Here is a 17,447-nt window from a genome sequence, read left to right as displayed (position 1 = left end):
TTCTTCTCCATTTCTAAACCACCGACAGAGCCAGACAACTGTGCTAGGAGCTGTGAGAACACAAGCGTGAACCAAACACCCATCCTGCCTTCAGAGAGCCCATCTTCCAGAAGGGCTGGAGAGGGGTTAATTTGGCTGATTCTGGCAAGCTGGCCTTCCATGGAAGGAGTGACATCCATCCTGGGAGAAAGCTGGGATGGCAGATCAGGCCACCAATATATCCCTAAAGAAAGCTGTAATACAGGCTTGCTCTCTAGATCCCAGGTCATGCCAGGGGAGGGCTGTGCTCCCAACACCATGAAGGCTGAGGTGCCAGAGCAGGTGTGGGGAACCCATCACCACCTTGTCCTAGGGCTATAACTGTGAGGCAAGGGTCTCCGGAACCCACCCAGGCAAGAGGAGGGCCCAAGACCTCCCAGATATGCAACTTAAAAGCTCCATAGCCTTGGGCAGGGGTCTGGTCCTGGACCCTGACATGGGTTCTGACAGATGTCTACACACAGGTCCAGAGTGTGACAGACAGTAAGGCAGGTCCTCCCGCCGCTTGGTCCCTCTCTGTGATTTCACCCAAGACGCACTAGTCCAGAAGGCGGGGCTGAGTGCAGCCTGGTCTCTGACCTTGTTAGCACAATGGGAATCCAGGCAGAAGTTAGTGCTGAGTCCTAAGGAGACAGGTACTGTTTCTCACCCTGTGCCAGAGCCATAATCTCCTCTATCTCTCCTTTCCTTTCAGGCCTACTGACTCCCCTCTCACTCAGTGCTAATGACCAATGCCCCTCGACCCCTTCACAAAGGCTAAGTGCAGTAGTCTTTCCACCTCCGTGCCATCCGAGCCAAATTAATGGAAGGCTGACATTTTCTCTGCCAGATCTGCCCTTCTCCACAACATTTTCTCCTTGAAAGTGAAAAGTGAAAGTCGCTCAGTTGTGTCTGACTCTTTGCAACCCCATGAACTATATGATCCATGGAATTCTCGAGGCCAGAGTACTGGAGTGGGTAGCCTTTCCCTTCTCCACGGGATCTTCCCAACCCAGAGATCGAACCCAGGTCTCCTGCACTGCAGGCAGATTCTTTACCAGCTGAGCCACAAGGGAAGTGCAAGAATACTGGCGTGGGTGGCCTGTCCCAGCTCCAGCGGATCTTCCTGACCCAGAAATTGAACTGGGGTCTCCTGCATTGCAGGCAGATTCTTTACCAACTGAACTATGAGGGAAGCCCTTCTTGACTGGTCACTATTAAAATGGCCAGGGCCCATCTCCATGAACAGAGCTACACAAGCTACTCAGACACACTCCCACCCACCACGGAACTTGTGAAAGAGAGCCAAAAAGTCAGGGACAATTAATATTCTTCCTGCTAAGAACTATATAACACCACACCAAGCTGTAGTTTTGTATCATTCGATGACTAAACGTCAGGTTTCCATTTCTACGGTTCTTCCTGGATGAGAAAATAACCTCATTGACTTACAACATTCATCAGTCACTTAAAACTGCAAGAAACTCCCTGGATCTACTTATAGATCTAGAATTGTTTAGATACTACCCTGAGTGGGTACAAACTTTTGCCAACCACCTATTCTAATTTTTTGTACAGATATAATTGACTTAGGATAGACTCACAGTACGGTCTATTGCTTCAAAAAAGAAAATCTCTTCATTTCTCCCAAATTACTGACCCAGTTAGTTGGCTAGCCAAGGAATTAAGGCTCTGATAAATACAATCAAGAAAAGAATAGAGAAATAGAAATAAGCCAAACAAGAAAGAGATGATAACAAATACGGAGAAAATTTTAGAAACATATTAATGTGAAAACTTGTTGCTAATAGTTTTTTTTTTAATTTTAATACAATTTTTACAGAAAATATATAAACTATTAAAAATGTTTCAAAATAAGTAGAAAATTTGACTAAAACAATAATCACAAATTTTTCTGACATTCAAATAAAATGTAAAGTACAGGCCACAAGCCCTTCCTGCACTGAATTTTAAATTGTAGTTGCCACAGTATTTCCTATCTAGAAAAATTCCATTTATATAAGTTTTCTGTCTCCTACTATAGTTTACAAAAACAATAAAGGATAGTCTTATTTTATATTAAATGTATAAAAAAATTTAGCAGAGCAATTAAATACAATAGACAACACCCAAACCAAGTTTCATTCTCACAAAAACTTAATAAGTGACAATCCCTTGCACTTTCTTTCCAACCCCACCCCTGCAGGATGGCTCCCACAAAGAAGGGTGGCGAGAAGAAAAAGGGCCAACCTGCCATCAACGGAGTGACAAAAGAATACACTATCAACATTCACAAGCTCATCCTTGGAGTGGGTTTCAAGAAGTGTGCCCCTCGGGCACTCAAAGAAATCTAGAAATTTGCCACGAAGGAGATGGGAACCCTAGGTGTGCACATTGACACAAGGCTCAACAACCCTGTCTGGGCCAACGGAATAAGGAATGCCCCATACCCTATTTGTGCGCACTTGTCAGAAAACATTCACCAGATAGACCATACTTCGGTTACCTATGTGCCTGTCACAGCTTTCAAAAATCTACAGTTAATGTGGATGAAAATTAACTGCTAATTGTCCAAAAGTTATTGAACTGCCAAAAAAAAATAAAAAACAAAAACACCGAAATATGTGATAAAGAAAGCACTAAAAATCAGTACAGAATAAAGAAAATGGTTGGTGAAAAGGATGACTCAGCAGGTGGTACTGAAAAAATTCAGCTATATGGGATGGACATAGAGGGACAGAGAGACTGTTTCGAATCTTAATTCTTATATACTCCTTTATAGATGGAAATGAACAGTAAAACAAATTTTAAAAAGATAAAAGTATATCAAAACACGGGCAAAAATTTTATCGTTGTTTTGAGAAAACATTTGTCTATCTTAAAAACAACTGTAAAATACAATGGAAACAAGGAATAGCATTGATGACATTAATTTAAAACTTAGGTAAAAAAATTTAATAAAAAATAAAATTGTAATGCTTTAGCAGCATTAGTCATAATAGTCAAAGGTGGAAACAACCCAAATTACCCATTCTTTGATGAATGGGTGGACAAATTATTCACCACAAGAAGGAATAATAAAATACTAATACATGTTACAACATAGATGAATGTTGAAAACATTATTCTGAGTGAAAGAAGCCAGCCACAAAAGATCACATATTACATGATTTCAAACATACGATATGTCCAGAATCATCACATCCATAAAAACAGAAAATAGACTAGTAATTGCCTAGGGCTGGGGATTCTTGGGAAGGGGTGGGGAGGTTGGGAGATAACAGCTAAAGGGTGTGAAGTTTCTTTTTGATGTGATGAAAATATTTTAGAATTGATCATAGTGACAGCTGAACTGGTCTGTGAAGATACAAAGAAGATCACAGAATTGTATACTATAAATGGGTAAATTGTTTGCTATGTGAATTATATATCAATAAAGCTGTTACCAAAAATTCAATGGCAAACCACAAGCTGGTTGAAAATTTGAAATAAATAGACCAAGGGGACAATCTCCTTAATATATGAAGAGATCATAGAAATCTCTTTAAAAATATCCAAAGCCAAATAAGTAGATAATTCACAAAGGAAGAAGCAAAACTTACCTCCCCATTCAGAAAAATTAAATCATTCATTATCACTAATCATCATGGAAATGCAAATAAAAATAATATACTGTTATTTCACCTTTTTCCAATTAGGAAATATTCAAAGGACAGGTAGGACAGGTACTCTTACTGGTTGCCAAAGAAAGTATAAACTGGCACACTCTTTCTGAAAAGCCATGTGACCATATACAGAGAGAGAGAGCAAGTCTTCACAATGTTCATGTCTTTGGCCACACAATTCTACTTCTAGAAATCTCTCTTAAGGTAGGAAAATAAATGTTCAAAATGTAGACAAAGATAATGAACCAAGATGTTTGCTAAATCATTCTTTGCATCTCTGAGAAACAAAGAACAACCTATCTGATAAAAGAATATTAAAAGTATATTTCACTTTAAATATTATTTTAAGTAAAAGTTTATGACATGTTAAGCAAAAAAAGCAGAATGTATAATCATACATCTCAGAGTATAAGATACTAGTTATATAAAGGAAAATGCATTTTAAAAGGTCAGAAGAGGACTTCCCCCGTGGCACAGTGCGTGGGAATCTGCCTGCCATTGCAGGGGACGCAGATTCAATCCCTGGTCCAGGAAGATTGATCCTCTGTCCATGGGATTTTCCAGGCAAGAGTTCTGGTGTAGGTTGCCATTTCCTTCCCCAGGGGATCTTCCCGACCCAGGGAAGGAACCCGGGTTTCCGGCATTGTAGGCAGACGCTTTTTACCGTCTGAGATACCAGGGAAACCCCCAACTGAGACGCTGTGCCCCAGCCACTGAGTCTGGCTGCAGCGACTGGAGCCTGCATGCTGCAGAGCCGATGCGCGGCAGCAGGAGAGGCCACCGCAAGGATAAGCCCGCACGCTGCGACCAGAGAGGCAAGGATAAGCCCGCACGCTGCGACCAGAGAGTAGCCTCTGCTCTCCGCGACTAGAGAAAGCTCTCGCACAGCAACAAAGGCCCGGCGCAACCAAATATTGAAAAAGAAAAAAAAAGGTGTGGATACCGTGGCTGATTCATGCCGATGTATGGCAAAAACCACCACAATATTGTAATCACCCTCCACTTAAAATAAATTAATTTTTTTAAAAAAGAAAATGTGTGGATAAACTGTGCATGACCCTTCCCTCCATCTTTTCTACCTTCCAGCCCTTCATACATTTTCACATTCTCCACAGTGAGAAAGCACTTTCATAATGGGGAGAGGTGAAGATGGGCAAAGAGAAAAATAGCAGCTAAGTCTTTTGACTAATCACTTCATCAGCTTGGCGTCATTTATGATGAGATTGGTCCTAATAGTACAGCATGTGGCAGACATTCTCCAGTGTTCAGGTCGGCCCTAGAAACAACTCCTTCTAGTAGGTCTATTCATTTAGTCACCTGAAATGAACAAGCTACTGGAGGCTAATTCATTTCAAGAAGTCAGGCAGGATGCCATTCACTCTGCAGGGCAGTTCTGGTGGCGCCAACTTTCATTTCTTCAGCCACATTGGCCTCTTCCCAGCCCACTGTGGACTGGGTCAGGGTCCAACCACTTCAGCAGATTCAGTTTCCTTTGAAGGAAATACCAACCCAGACAAAAGCACCATCGAAACCCACCTGAAAGAGTGAGATGGCACCAAAGTTTCCCACTTACACATGTAAATTCCTCTTACTCCCTCCCCACATTGACGATAATACTATCCTTACTGTCCTGAGACTCAAATAAATGTTTGAGTGAAAACAAAACACTGAAAACCCCAGGGATCCTCCCCAGTTAAAATATTATCAAGACACCAGTAGTATCCTTGTTCAATCGCTAAGTCATATCTGACTCTTTGCGACCGCATGGACTGCAGCCTGCCAGGCTTCCCTGTCCTTCACTGTCTCCTGGAGTTTATGAACATCAACATTTTGGGAATCAGTGAAGTAAAATGGGTGAGACTAGGCGAATTTAATTCAGATGACCTTTGTATCTACTACTGTGGGCAAGAATCCCTTAGAAGAAAATAGACTACCCTTTATAGTCAACAAAAGAGTCTGAAATGCAGTACTTTGATGCAGTCTCAAAAATGACAGAATTGATCTTGGTTCATTTCCAAGGCAAATCATTCAACACACAGTAATCCAAGTCTATGCCCCAACCATTAATGCCAAAGAAGCTGAAGTTGAACAGTTCTATGAAGACCACAAGACCTTCCAGAACTAACACCAACAATAGTGTCCTTATTGCTTTAAAATTTAACAATATTCCTCTCAGCTTTTATGAGGCCTGGAGAAACCACGGAAAAAGTATAGAAAAAGACTTTGTGTATCTAGCTCATCCATAAAGGACCCATGTGGCAAAACACTTCCCAAATTCAGTGGCAGAAAGTCTGTCTCTCCAAAGAACTTGCCTGCTTTCTCTCATCAGCACAAGCTAACATGGTGTGTTTCATTTTCCGCCCTTGCTGCCAGGTAGCTCAGTTTCCATTCTGGTTCTTAACCACTGTTGACACTTTCATCCAGGTCTTGCTCTTGCCATTTTTCTTTTTTATATTGTGTTTAATTTTGGAGGTTGCTTCAAACATTTTGGGGATCTAGGTAGGGTGTGAATCAATGCTTCACAAAACTGGTACCTGCCAAAAGTCCTCAGATACAGTCCTTACGAGAATTAGTGCTTGGACTTTTCATCTAGATGACAGTGCCTTTAAACTGTGATGCAGACATTCCAGATTATCCAGGTGACCATATTATAAATGGTTCCCTGGTAGTCCAGTGGCTAAGATTCTGCTCCCTCGTCAGGGAACTAGGTACCTCAAGCCACAGCTAAAGATCCTGCATGCCACAATGAAGGTCAAAGATCCCACATGCTGTAACTAGGATCTGGTACAAGCAATAAACAAACATTAAAATACTACTAATAATAATTGGGCCCAGCCACAGGACTGTGGTGCCCATGTGTGCATGCACGCGTGTGTGTGTAATCATTTTGCAGCTAGGTCATGCTAAGGTGACTGTCAGGGGCTAATGAGGAAAGAAGACAGGGGGCAGGGTGACATGTACATGAGGCATTTGTGCCAAGTGAACACAAGAAGGTTTCCCCACACACCACTTCACATGGAGTAATGCGGAGGGAGATAAATCCCCCAGTAACACAGGGGAGCTGTGCAAGGCCCTTTGACAGAATCAGCAAGCACCAGAGCCCCGTGTCACGTTCATGATGCTCTTTCAGAAAATGATCATGATCTATGACAAGACAAATGTAATCAGTTTGCCCTGTATTTATTTCACACATGTACTGTGTAAATCTGGTTCATTTGTTTTGCTTTTGGAGTTGGGAAAGAATAATAAGCATTAGGAGTTGAATATGTTTATACATATTTGAACAACATCAAAATAACTTATCACACTAAAGGTTCATAATTGTTTTTGTCCTTTATAAGGGAGTCTAAACAGTTATTTAACATTATTTTAGTCTAAAAAAACTATTATTTTGAAATGAATTGAGTATGTGTATGTATTTGGATCTGGGGCTTTCCTGGTGGCTCAGATGGTAAAGAATCTGCCTGCAATGCAGGAGACGTGGTTTCAAACCCTGGGTCGGGAAGATCCCCTAGAGAAGGGAATAGCTCCCCACTCCAGCATTCTTGCCTGGAGAATTCCATAGACAGAGGAGCCTGGCAGGCTGCAGTTCAAAGGATTGCGAAGAGTTGGACATGACTGAGCGACTAACACTTTCACTTTCACTTTATGTACTTGGAGTCACACCAAGCCACCTGGACAAGCTCATACTAGGTAAGAAGGCTGGTGACTATTACTAATATTGATAACAATAAAAGTTACCATTTATTCAATATTTTAATAAGAGGGCTGGGTGGCAGACTCAATATTACTAACAATGATAACAATGAAAGTTATCATTCATTGAATATTGTGGTGACTGCCTTCCTAGACAATCTCATTTAATTCTTACATCCACCCTGTGAGATAGAAATCAACAACCTATTCCTATTTTATAGATGGAAACACTGTGCCTGAAGGATTGAAGTAACCCAGCCCAGGCTGTGCCACAGGCAAGCAAGGGGCAGTGTGGGAATTTGCCCCGAGGCGACTGTGCCCTGCCTTCTCTGTGGATGTGGACGAGGGCAGGAAGGAGCATTACTCATTATTCCCGGTCTGAGGTTCTGACTGTAGCTCAAGAGACATGACATGGGCTTTTGTTCACCAACAGCTGGTGGTCTGGCCTTGTTCTGAATGATGCTGCCTTGGTTAGGTGTGTCATGACCCACCACCAGGGCCAACAGGCACATCCCAAGGATAGAGTGTAAGTCAGAAGACACTGAATTCCAGCTGGACCAGTCAGAGTTCCGTGTGCTCCAGGGGCCTCTGCCCGAAGCTGCACGGTCTCAGTTTCCAAACAAGTTTTCAGACCACAGGGCTGAATGCCTCTTTCTTGTACATTGTCTAGCACCCCATCGGGATAATTTTTTAATAGTCTGAGGGACAGGAAGGGTAAAGATGGCCAGAGAATGATGTTTGCTGATCTTGAAACATTTTCTCCCTACCCCCCTCCCAGAATATACAAACTCACTTCTCTTGTACGGTAAAGCTAGGCTTTGGGGAAAGTACCATAGACAGGTGGTGGTTGTTTGGTCAATAAGTGTGTATGACTCTTTGCAACCCCATGGCCTGTTGCTGCCAGACTCCTCTGTCCATGGGATTTCCGAGGCAAGAATATTGGAGTAGGTTGCCATTTCCTTCTCCAGGGGGTCTTCCTGACCCAGGGATCAAACCTATGTCTCCTGCATTGGCAGGCAGGTTTATTTACCACTGAGCCACCAGAGAAACCCCACCATAAACAAGTATCATTCTTCAAAACGACCACAAATGCCATTGTTGAGCATTTGCTATAGGCCAGGAACCAGGCAAAACCCTTGACACAGATGATTCTATTTGATCAAAACTAATAGATTAGAATAATACTGCCCATTTCACAGATGAAAAAACTAGGGCACCAAAATTGAAATAAACTGTCCAAGTCACACAGTGCATGCTGTATAGAAAGTTAACCCCCAGATCCATGCTCTCACACACTCTGATCATGCTTCCCACACTGGGGACCATGTCACCAGTACACAGGAGATGATTTCAAAGTGTACAGCAAACATGCGCTGACAGTGAGCCACGTGTAAGAAAGCAGTCCCCTTTCAACCCTTTCAGTCTCACTTATATCAGGAAGAAAGGCTCAGTTTGGTAAGAGGGTGCCTTTAACTTCTCTTTAACATGCTTACCTCCCTCTGAACCACGGACAGAACAAGGCACTAAGCCCTCAGGCTTCTGCAGACATTAGTATCTAGTAGAATCTAATATCACTGTTCTGTTTTTATTGCCTTTATTTTTATAGTTACCTTGTTTCTATCCAGAGCTATTGGTTTTTAATTTACAGCAGCAAACTTTCCTTTTAAAATAAATTTATTTACATGAAAAAATAGGAATTGACTTAAAGAAAGTATTGTTGAAAGTACCATGGAAAAATCTGGAAATGTATACTAGTAGTGGTTGCACATTGAGAATGTAATTAATGCTGCCAAATTGCAATTTAAAATTGGTTAAAATGGCAAATATTATGTTACATATATTGTCACAATTAAAAAAAATTGATAATGCAATATACCCCCAAATCACTGAATTGCATACTCTATATGGATAAATTTGGAGAAGACAATGGCACCCCACTCCAGTACTCTTGCCTGGAAAATCCCATGGATGGGGGAGCCTGGTAGGCTACAGTCCATGGGGTTGAGAAGAATCGGACACAACTGAGCGACTTCACTTTCACTTTTCACTTTTATGCATTGGAGAAGGAAATGGCAACCCACTCCAGGGTTCTTGCCTGGAGAATCCCAGGGATGGTGGAGCCTGGTGGGCTGCCGTCTATGGGGTCGCACAGAGTCGGACACAACTAAAGCGACCTAGCAGCAGCAGCAGCATATGGATAAATTATATGGCATATAAATTATATCTCAAAAAAGTGTTAAAAAAAAAAACCAAAACCAAGCTGAGGATTCTCAAATGACCAAAGTTTGGGAAAAGCTGAATTATGCTATACTGCTTTCATTTTGTCAAATTAAATTTAGTGATTTTTAGAACAAGGTAAAGCAAAGCTGGGAAAGCAGGGGAAAGGCCTGTAGTATTAACATGCCAAATTATTTTCTCCAAGTTTTAGATGACAAGAAAATAGAAAGTGAACAAAGAAGGAAACTAAGGAGAAAAATTTCAACTGAGAATTAAGAGCTTTCTACCAATCAAGCTGAAAATGGGATGAAATAGAAGTAGTCATCGGGGCCAGTCAGAGGGTCATGGGTGTCTCTAGGCTGATTTGAAGTAGGACACCATCACTTTGCGCTCAGGATTCCACTGTGTCTGATGAAAGAAAGAGTGAAGAAGATTCAAAGTTTCTTCAGTTCAGCTCAGTTCAGTAGCTCAGTTGTGTCCGATTCTTTGCGACCCCATGAACTGCAGCACGCCAGGCCACCCTGTCCATCACCAACTCCTGGAGTCCACCGAAACCCATGTCCACTGAGTCAGTGATGCCATCCAACCATCTCATCCTCTGTCGTCCCCTTCTCCTCCTGCCCTCAATCTTTCCCAGCATCACGGTCTTTTCAAATGAGTCAGCTCTTTGCATCATGTGGCCAAAGTATTGGAGCTTCCGCTTCAAAATCAGTCCTACCAATGAACACCCAGGACTGACCTCCTTTAGGATGGACTGGATGGATCTCCTTGCTGTCCAAGGGACTCTTAAGAGTCTTCTCCAACACCACAGTTCAAAAGCATCACATCTTCGGCGCTCAGCTTTCCTTATAGCCAACTCTCACATCCGTATATGACCACTGGAAAAACCATAGCCTTGACTAGGCAAGACAAAGGTTCTTGGAAAAAAGCAAAAATGAATAGTCAAACAACCTAGGCAGCGTGGCTCACAAAGGAAAAGGAGCCATGTTCCCTTTGCATTTGTATCCCGGGTCAGGGCCCAAATTTAACCACCACACAGATGGGACAGAGGTCTAGAGAGTTATCTGAGGTCTGGACAAACTTCCAGAGACTTCTCCACTCAGGATGAAATTTCTCAGCTGTTCTGAAAGGCATCCATCCTATCTAAACCACGATGATGAAATCACAAAACAACTATTTCTCAAAGTCCAACATACAATGTTCTGAAGCCTGAACTTCCTAATCACCAAGCAAGTATCCACTGAATATGCATGACAAGGATGCCACAGGGGTTCCCAAGAGCACACCTGGAGAGCATCAGCCTTAAGGAGATGGCAGCTGAACTGGGAAGATAAGGCTCCACACGAAAGAAGTGAGATGACTATGGGACACCAGGAAGCATTACGTATTATTACTATAAATACAACTAAATAAAGTGAGCTGTGTTTCCAGCTGTTTATAAAAGTGCTGGCACATGCAAAAACATAACAGAAAGTTTAGAGAAGTTGCGAAAAACCTCCTGAAGAATGAAGAAGTTAATTTACTTTAACCAAAGCAAATAGCATTTGGGTGTGGGTGCTGGGATTACCCTTTTGATGAAAAAAGCCTATTTTCCATTTAAATTAATAAAATAACTAGTAATTCATTCCTTTATTCCTTCAACAAACATCCAGTGCCTTTCAATGAATCCAAATATTCAAACCCTAGCCTAGGCCTCCCAGGAAATGTCACAGTGAGAACATTTCAGCTTCACTGAAAGTGGAGAGACCACAGAGGAGAGAAACAGGTTCTCTCCACCTTCCAGAGACAGAAGAGAACAGGAGTCACTTCAAATGGACAAGCAGGGATTCATGAAACAGTTTATGGCCACTAGAGGATCAAAGAAGGGTCTCCCCAAAGATGTGACAAGTAGGGCCTTGAAGGGCACAGGGAATGCGGACATGGGGCTGGAAAGACTATCCTGGCAGAGGCAAAGGCAAGCGTAAGGACACAAAGGCATGCGAGCTAATGATGTGCGTGGACCACAGGAAGCAAGGGGGAGAGGCACCTTCTGTGTGACGCGGGGAGGGAGGGTGATGGCAGAGAGGAGGACAGGAAAGGAATCCCAAATGCCGTGCTAGGAGTTTGGTCTGCACAATGAAGACCTGTCAGCACACAGTATTCATGAGAGAAGGAAATTCTGTAAAATATAGATTAACACCATAGGTTTTTTTGTGTTTTTTGTTTGTTGGTTTGTTTTAGGATTTTAGGTCCCCAACCAGGAATGAACCCAGGCCCACTGCAGCGGAAGTGCAGAGCTCTAACCATTGCACGGTTAGGGAATTCCCAAACCCAAAGTTTTAAGAATTTTCTTTGCTTGTTTTTGAAAAAATTCCAGACACACAAGAAGAGCATGTCAGCTCTTTTCTAAATCTTATTCAGAATGGAGAAGTCGAGCAGCTGACCACCCATCACACCTTGAGCAAGCAGTGCCTTTAAATCTGTGAACTAACATGAACCAGTGGCTAACAAAGTGTTACCAAGCCAACATCCTGCTCTACCTGCTTTTGTGAGCAAATAAGATGCTATAATTAACCCAGTGTCTGAAAGCATACCACAAGCACGGTTCACAAAATGCTTAGAAAAATGGTTCTTAAGTAGAGAAAACACTTCTCCTACTGTTTATCTTGTTTACACTAGCTATAAGCTTAAAAAACCAGTGTCCTTGCTAGTGCTATGTCCTTAGTACAAAGGGGGACCTCAATCCTGGCCTTGTCCCCAGATTCCAAATGTGTGAATCCCAATGAAGGAGCTTCTGTTCCACTGCAGAAGCATGTGGGTTCTCGGGGGGAGGTGAGACGGACTCAGATCTTGAGTTTCAATAACCCCACCTCTTCGCAGCTTCCTGACAAACATCAAGACCGCTTTTTCATTTTAGTCATCACCCATGGGTCTTTCTTCCCCACTTTTCACCCACCTCGGTTAATAGGTATCAAATTTCCCGTCCAACTAACCGTTTTCACTTAAAAAGCCCCAAACATAGTAAGTATACCCAGCCAGCAAGTCACCAGCTACCCCCTTAAGTCATATACAGTTCATGAATCAGAACGATGTTAAGAGGACTTAGTGGAATGCCAGGCTCCCACCCACCACAGGTCTTACTGGCTCTGGTCGGGGTGTGGGGAGGAGGTGATGATTATTTAGTGGTGCTAGTGTGAATTCATCACAGTGACATCCGTCGTTGTCCTCGTCACCTTCATCATCATCATCCTCATGATGCCAAAAAAGTAAGGCAGAGAGAGCCCTACGGACAGAGCCCTGACCCAGACTTTAAACGAACTCATGGCGGCCTCTCTACCTCCCTGGAGATAAGGAGAAAGAAGTAGAAAGGAGAAGGAAGGATGGATCTGTTCCTCCTGTAAGTCCACACTGACTTCCGGAGGCAGTCGATGCTGCTGATCTTCCCCGCACAGGCTGGCTCACCTGTCACATCCGACCTGCTCCGCCATCCAGTGGTCCGTGCTAGCTGCAGAGTCCCTAGGCTGCCGGGTTTCACCACACATCGACGGCTTCCCAGCACTTGGCAGAGGGTTCTGGATCAGCAATCTACTGTACATCAACCCCAGTCTTTTCCAGCTCACACAGACAAGCAACCATTTTTCTTTCATTCACCAGGCAATTCCCCGGGCCCTCCTCAAGGTCCTCGAAGTTCAGGATAAGAGGACGGGGCTAAGACCTTTATGCAGCCCCACCTAGCTGCTCTAAATGAGCTATTCAAAGTGTCAGTTTAGTTGAGCTTTAAAGCAAAGGATGATGGTTCTTCCCGTCCCCTCCCCAACTCACCCCACTTGCTCTTCAGCTTGAACAAAAATAGCCCCACAGCTGAGGCTGCCATGACAACCGATGAAAGTGTGGGCTCACCCTTGTCCACTGATGATAAAAACCTGCCTGCAGCCTTCCCACCCACCCAGCTGGGGTTGGGGCCCTCCAGCCCTCTCCCGAGTTCAACCTTCAGGAAAAACTTCTGTGAGTACCGGAGCCAAGCCGCTTCATACTCAACTGAGAAGCCGAGGGATATTTGGAGCTCTTGCACCACCCAGTGCCTCAGAACTTTTTAATGTGTTTTCATTTGTTTCTTTCAGTATCCCCAGGCACATATGACAGATATGACCACCTCCCTTTTGCAGATGGATAACTGGGGGCACAAGGACATGAACTGGTCAATGCCCTCGGTCATTAGCTTCTGGATTAACGGCAGAACCCCATTAAGAACTCAAGGCTCCCATCTCCTCTCCAGTTCCGAGATCAAAGAACAGCTGCTCTTGGGAAACACAGTGCCAGTGGGGAAATCATTTCCTTGTATGAGCTGCTTCTTGGCCACAGGTTGAAGTGCCCTCAACCAGTCTCTGGGATAAATCTGGAAAGGGTTGGGGGAAAAAAATCTGCTGCCTCATCGTCGGAACCAGGTTCCATAGAAACCCATTCTATCCTGAATCCATGATCTTTGGGGCTGCTTCAGTCAGTGGGGGCTGCTCACTGGCCAAGTTTATCAAGAGCCTTAAGATGCACTGTCCGTAACTACATTTCAAAGGCCACCACTGGGGAGAAAGTTCTCCACCAGGGCTCTCAGGGCTGGAGGCCAGCAGGCCCCTGTTTCATCGTTCAGGAAACCCCAGTGTTGCTAACAAAGCAGGGGCTACCACAGCCCCCCACGAAAGCTTCCTCTTTCTTCATCTCTTTTCAACACTTATAAATGTGCTTCCTTTCTCTATGTAAATTTCGTTCAAATGGCATGACACAGGTTTGGAATGAGGCCATTAATAACCAGCTTTTAAACAGCTTCTTCTTGGTTTCCTGGTTCAGGAATCAATTCTAATCTAAGCAGACACTGATATCTGGATTTGCTGGTATGAGGACAGACAAATGGGCTTTGTTTGGGGCAGACTACGACAATGCAATTCATTTTCCCCCAGCCAAGAACTGAGGCTGAAGGCAGCTCTTGATAGCAGAACCAAGCTTAAGAAATTGTAGAGAAAATTCCTCTTTCGTCTGTCTGCCACTCAGTCATCACAGTTCCAGGAAAGGCCAAGTGGGCATTTACCTTCCCCCACTCTTGCAGATCTTTAGCATTCTGACCAGCTGAAACTATGAAACTGGACTGGTCAGTTTCACTTTCCATTTCTGGAATGGGTAACTTTCTGTCACTCTTCACCCTGAGACGTTATATCTGGGTTTCGAGTATGGTCAAGCTGGGATGGGAGCATTCTCTCTTTGGTGATTGGCTTAAAAAATACAGAACAAGATGGCAGCCAAATCAGCTTAAATAACTGTGGGCCAAAACAAAAATTTCTTTAATGCAGGAGCTGCTGACTGCTCCCAATAATTAAAATCTGGGCTGTGAGGGGCAAAGTTCTAAAGATATGGTGTAATATCTTCTAGCAACATAAAATGCAATTACTAAGGAGCTCTGGAAGAGATAAGAGTCAAAGAGCGGGGCCTGGATTCAAGTTCCCTCTCCCAAGTCACAGGGTATCATAACTTTTCAAAGCTTAAATATCATTTCCTTTAAAATGGGAATATTCACACCTGCCTGGTCTGCTGAACAGGCTTACTGGGATGAAGTGATAAACGAAGCCCTTTGAAAACTGAAAAGTACTAGACAAAGTTAAGTACCTGTTATTTTTGTTATTAGTCATTTAACAAGTGGCAGTTCCTATGAAATGATTCTCTGTGTGGAAGTGAGCATACAGTAGTGCAGGGCTAGCCAGTCATATGTGACCCAGGAAGTGACTGTCAGGCAACCCAAGGATGCTCTGGGTAACCATGGCGACAGACACCAGCAGAGATCCTCCTACCTCCAGGCAGGCAGGAACAGCAAGGCTTGATTATCCACAATGAGCAGGCGTCTGCACCCACCAGACTGCTCAACAGATCACTGTGGCAGCTGATATGGATTTTTAAAGGGGAAACTGAGCTGCCATGGGCTTAGAGTTCTGTCACAATAGAAGCCTGCCTTCCCCGGGCACAATCACACTCTCTAAGAGGTGGCATGGCGAGGGGTAGCGTGGCACAGCAGTGAGTGAGAGGACTCTATGCATTCAAACTCTAACTCTGTCACTTAATTCCCTGTGCCTCAGGTTCCCCCATGTGCAAATGGCGACGATAATATCACCAGCCTCACTCAATAGTGTGCAGTGAGCTGATTCATATGCAACACTTAAAGGAATACCTGAGGAAGGTAAGTACTGAAGAGTGATCAGCAATCAGAGCCGTTTGTTTGTCAACCAAATTGTTCTTCCACTAGACTGTGATTTCTTTGAGGGCAAATTCCTTGACATTTATCTCTGGATGCCCAGGGTCTAGAAATCACAGTGAGAGATCAATAAATGTTTCTTGTGTGAATGGATGAATTCATGAAAGACATGAGACCAACCACCTCAGTTGCCAGAGCGGGGAAAATACAAACAGGGAGGACCACTGCAAGGCCTCAAGCCTTTTAGTGTGGAATTTAAAGACAAACAGGAAACTGTCTAATCCCCAGTTTACGCTGGCAGGCTGAACCAAGCTGTCCTCGACGTTTGGTGTGGTACACTGTCTCAGTACCGGTCTTCTGAGAAACAAACACTTAAATGGGATTAAATATGCAAGGATTTTACTAGAGAAAGTGCCTGCAGCAGAAAATGAGGAGAGAGGCTGGGAGAAACACCAGATGGCCTGAGCCTGAATGAAGAACAGCGGGAAAGAAGGATGGGTGGAAGCATTCTAGAACGTTCCACAAGCTGAGGCTGGCTATTGGAGGAATCCTGTGCTGTCTGGGAGCCTGTCTGCTGCGGCATCCCCATCATGTGGTCATTGGCTGGGAACAGCCAGTGGGAAGCAGGGCCTTGGTCAAACGCCGTGATGGATTCAGAGCGCAGGCCTGAGGCCCCTGGTCAGCTGCACTCCTAGAGTTGGAGGTCTGCCAGGTGGATTCTCATGGCCATGACGTGGTAGTCCTTAAGAGCATGGGGATTTGGTGATCTTACCAATCTAAGGTGAATCCTTGCTCTCCACTGGCCGGCTACCTTAAACGAGTAACTCAACCCCTCCATGCCTCATTTTCCTTATTTGTAAAATGAAAATTACAATTTCAACTTCTTAGGATTGTTATTATTGAGCACTGTGCCTACACATATTAAGTGCTCAATAAAAAGGCAGCTGTCCTATCCTTGACCATTATTGTTACTAATCATGAAATACTTCTATTAGCAATTAGAATATGAGAACAGCATGCTTGAATTTGAGTTTCATGAGTCTACGTAAGCCTCAAAACTATGGTTTGGCGTGATCACAATTCAAACAAGCAAACCAGTTTGTCTACAAATGAAAGGTCATAGGGACTTTTCTAGTTTGGCTATTTCCTAAAGGGGAAGGGTAGGTCTTGTGCCGGAATCCACCTACAGCCACAAATCCCTCCGCTTTCTTCCACTGGCTGCACTTCGCCTGCAGTGTCCTTGGCCCATCCCCTGCCAGCCATCCACCTTTGAAGGAAACCGTCATTCACACACCTTCCCCCCAAGACCAGGCTCTGAGAGGCATGATCCTGCTATGCCGTATGTTCTGAGCACCTGTGCGGGACTCCTTGCTTGCCTTTGTAACCTTAATTCTTTCTTTAAAACCTTGGCTGACTCTCTGGCAGTGGTCACTGCTGGCCGCTGCTGGCTTTTGGCCACTCCATCTGACTGGAGTCCACAGTGTCCCCTTGCTGCACTGGCTCTGACCCGAAGCAGTCACAGTGTTCATGGCCTCAGTTCAGCGGGCTTGGGCCTCTCCCCGGCCTGGCAGACTCTGTGACATGTGGCAGTAACAACTAAGAACCCACAAAAAGGAGCCCCCAAACTGGAAACCACACTC

The 17,447-nt window shown here is 44.0% G+C and overlaps 1 protein-coding gene and 1 pseudogene across 1 annotated transcript in view; one reads left to right on the top strand and one right to left on the bottom strand.

Annotated features, from left to right (window-relative positions):
* Window positions 1-17,447, bottom strand: part of PIK3AP1 (phosphoinositide-3-kinase adaptor protein 1) — a 123,172-nt gene that overhangs the window by 65,881 nt on the left and 39,844 nt on the right. The gene's annotated exons all lie outside the window — the stretch shown is intronic.
* Window positions 2,225-2,624, top strand: LOC102171214 (annotated as a pseudogene).

Source organism: Capra hircus, chromosome 26 (assembly GCF_001704415.2).
Source record: "Capra hircus breed San Clemente chromosome 26, ASM170441v1, whole genome shotgun sequence".
NCBI classification, from domain to species: Eukaryota; Metazoa; Chordata; class Mammalia; order Artiodactyla; family Bovidae; genus Capra; species Capra hircus.
This window is presented reverse-complemented; position numbering and strand designations above follow the sequence as displayed.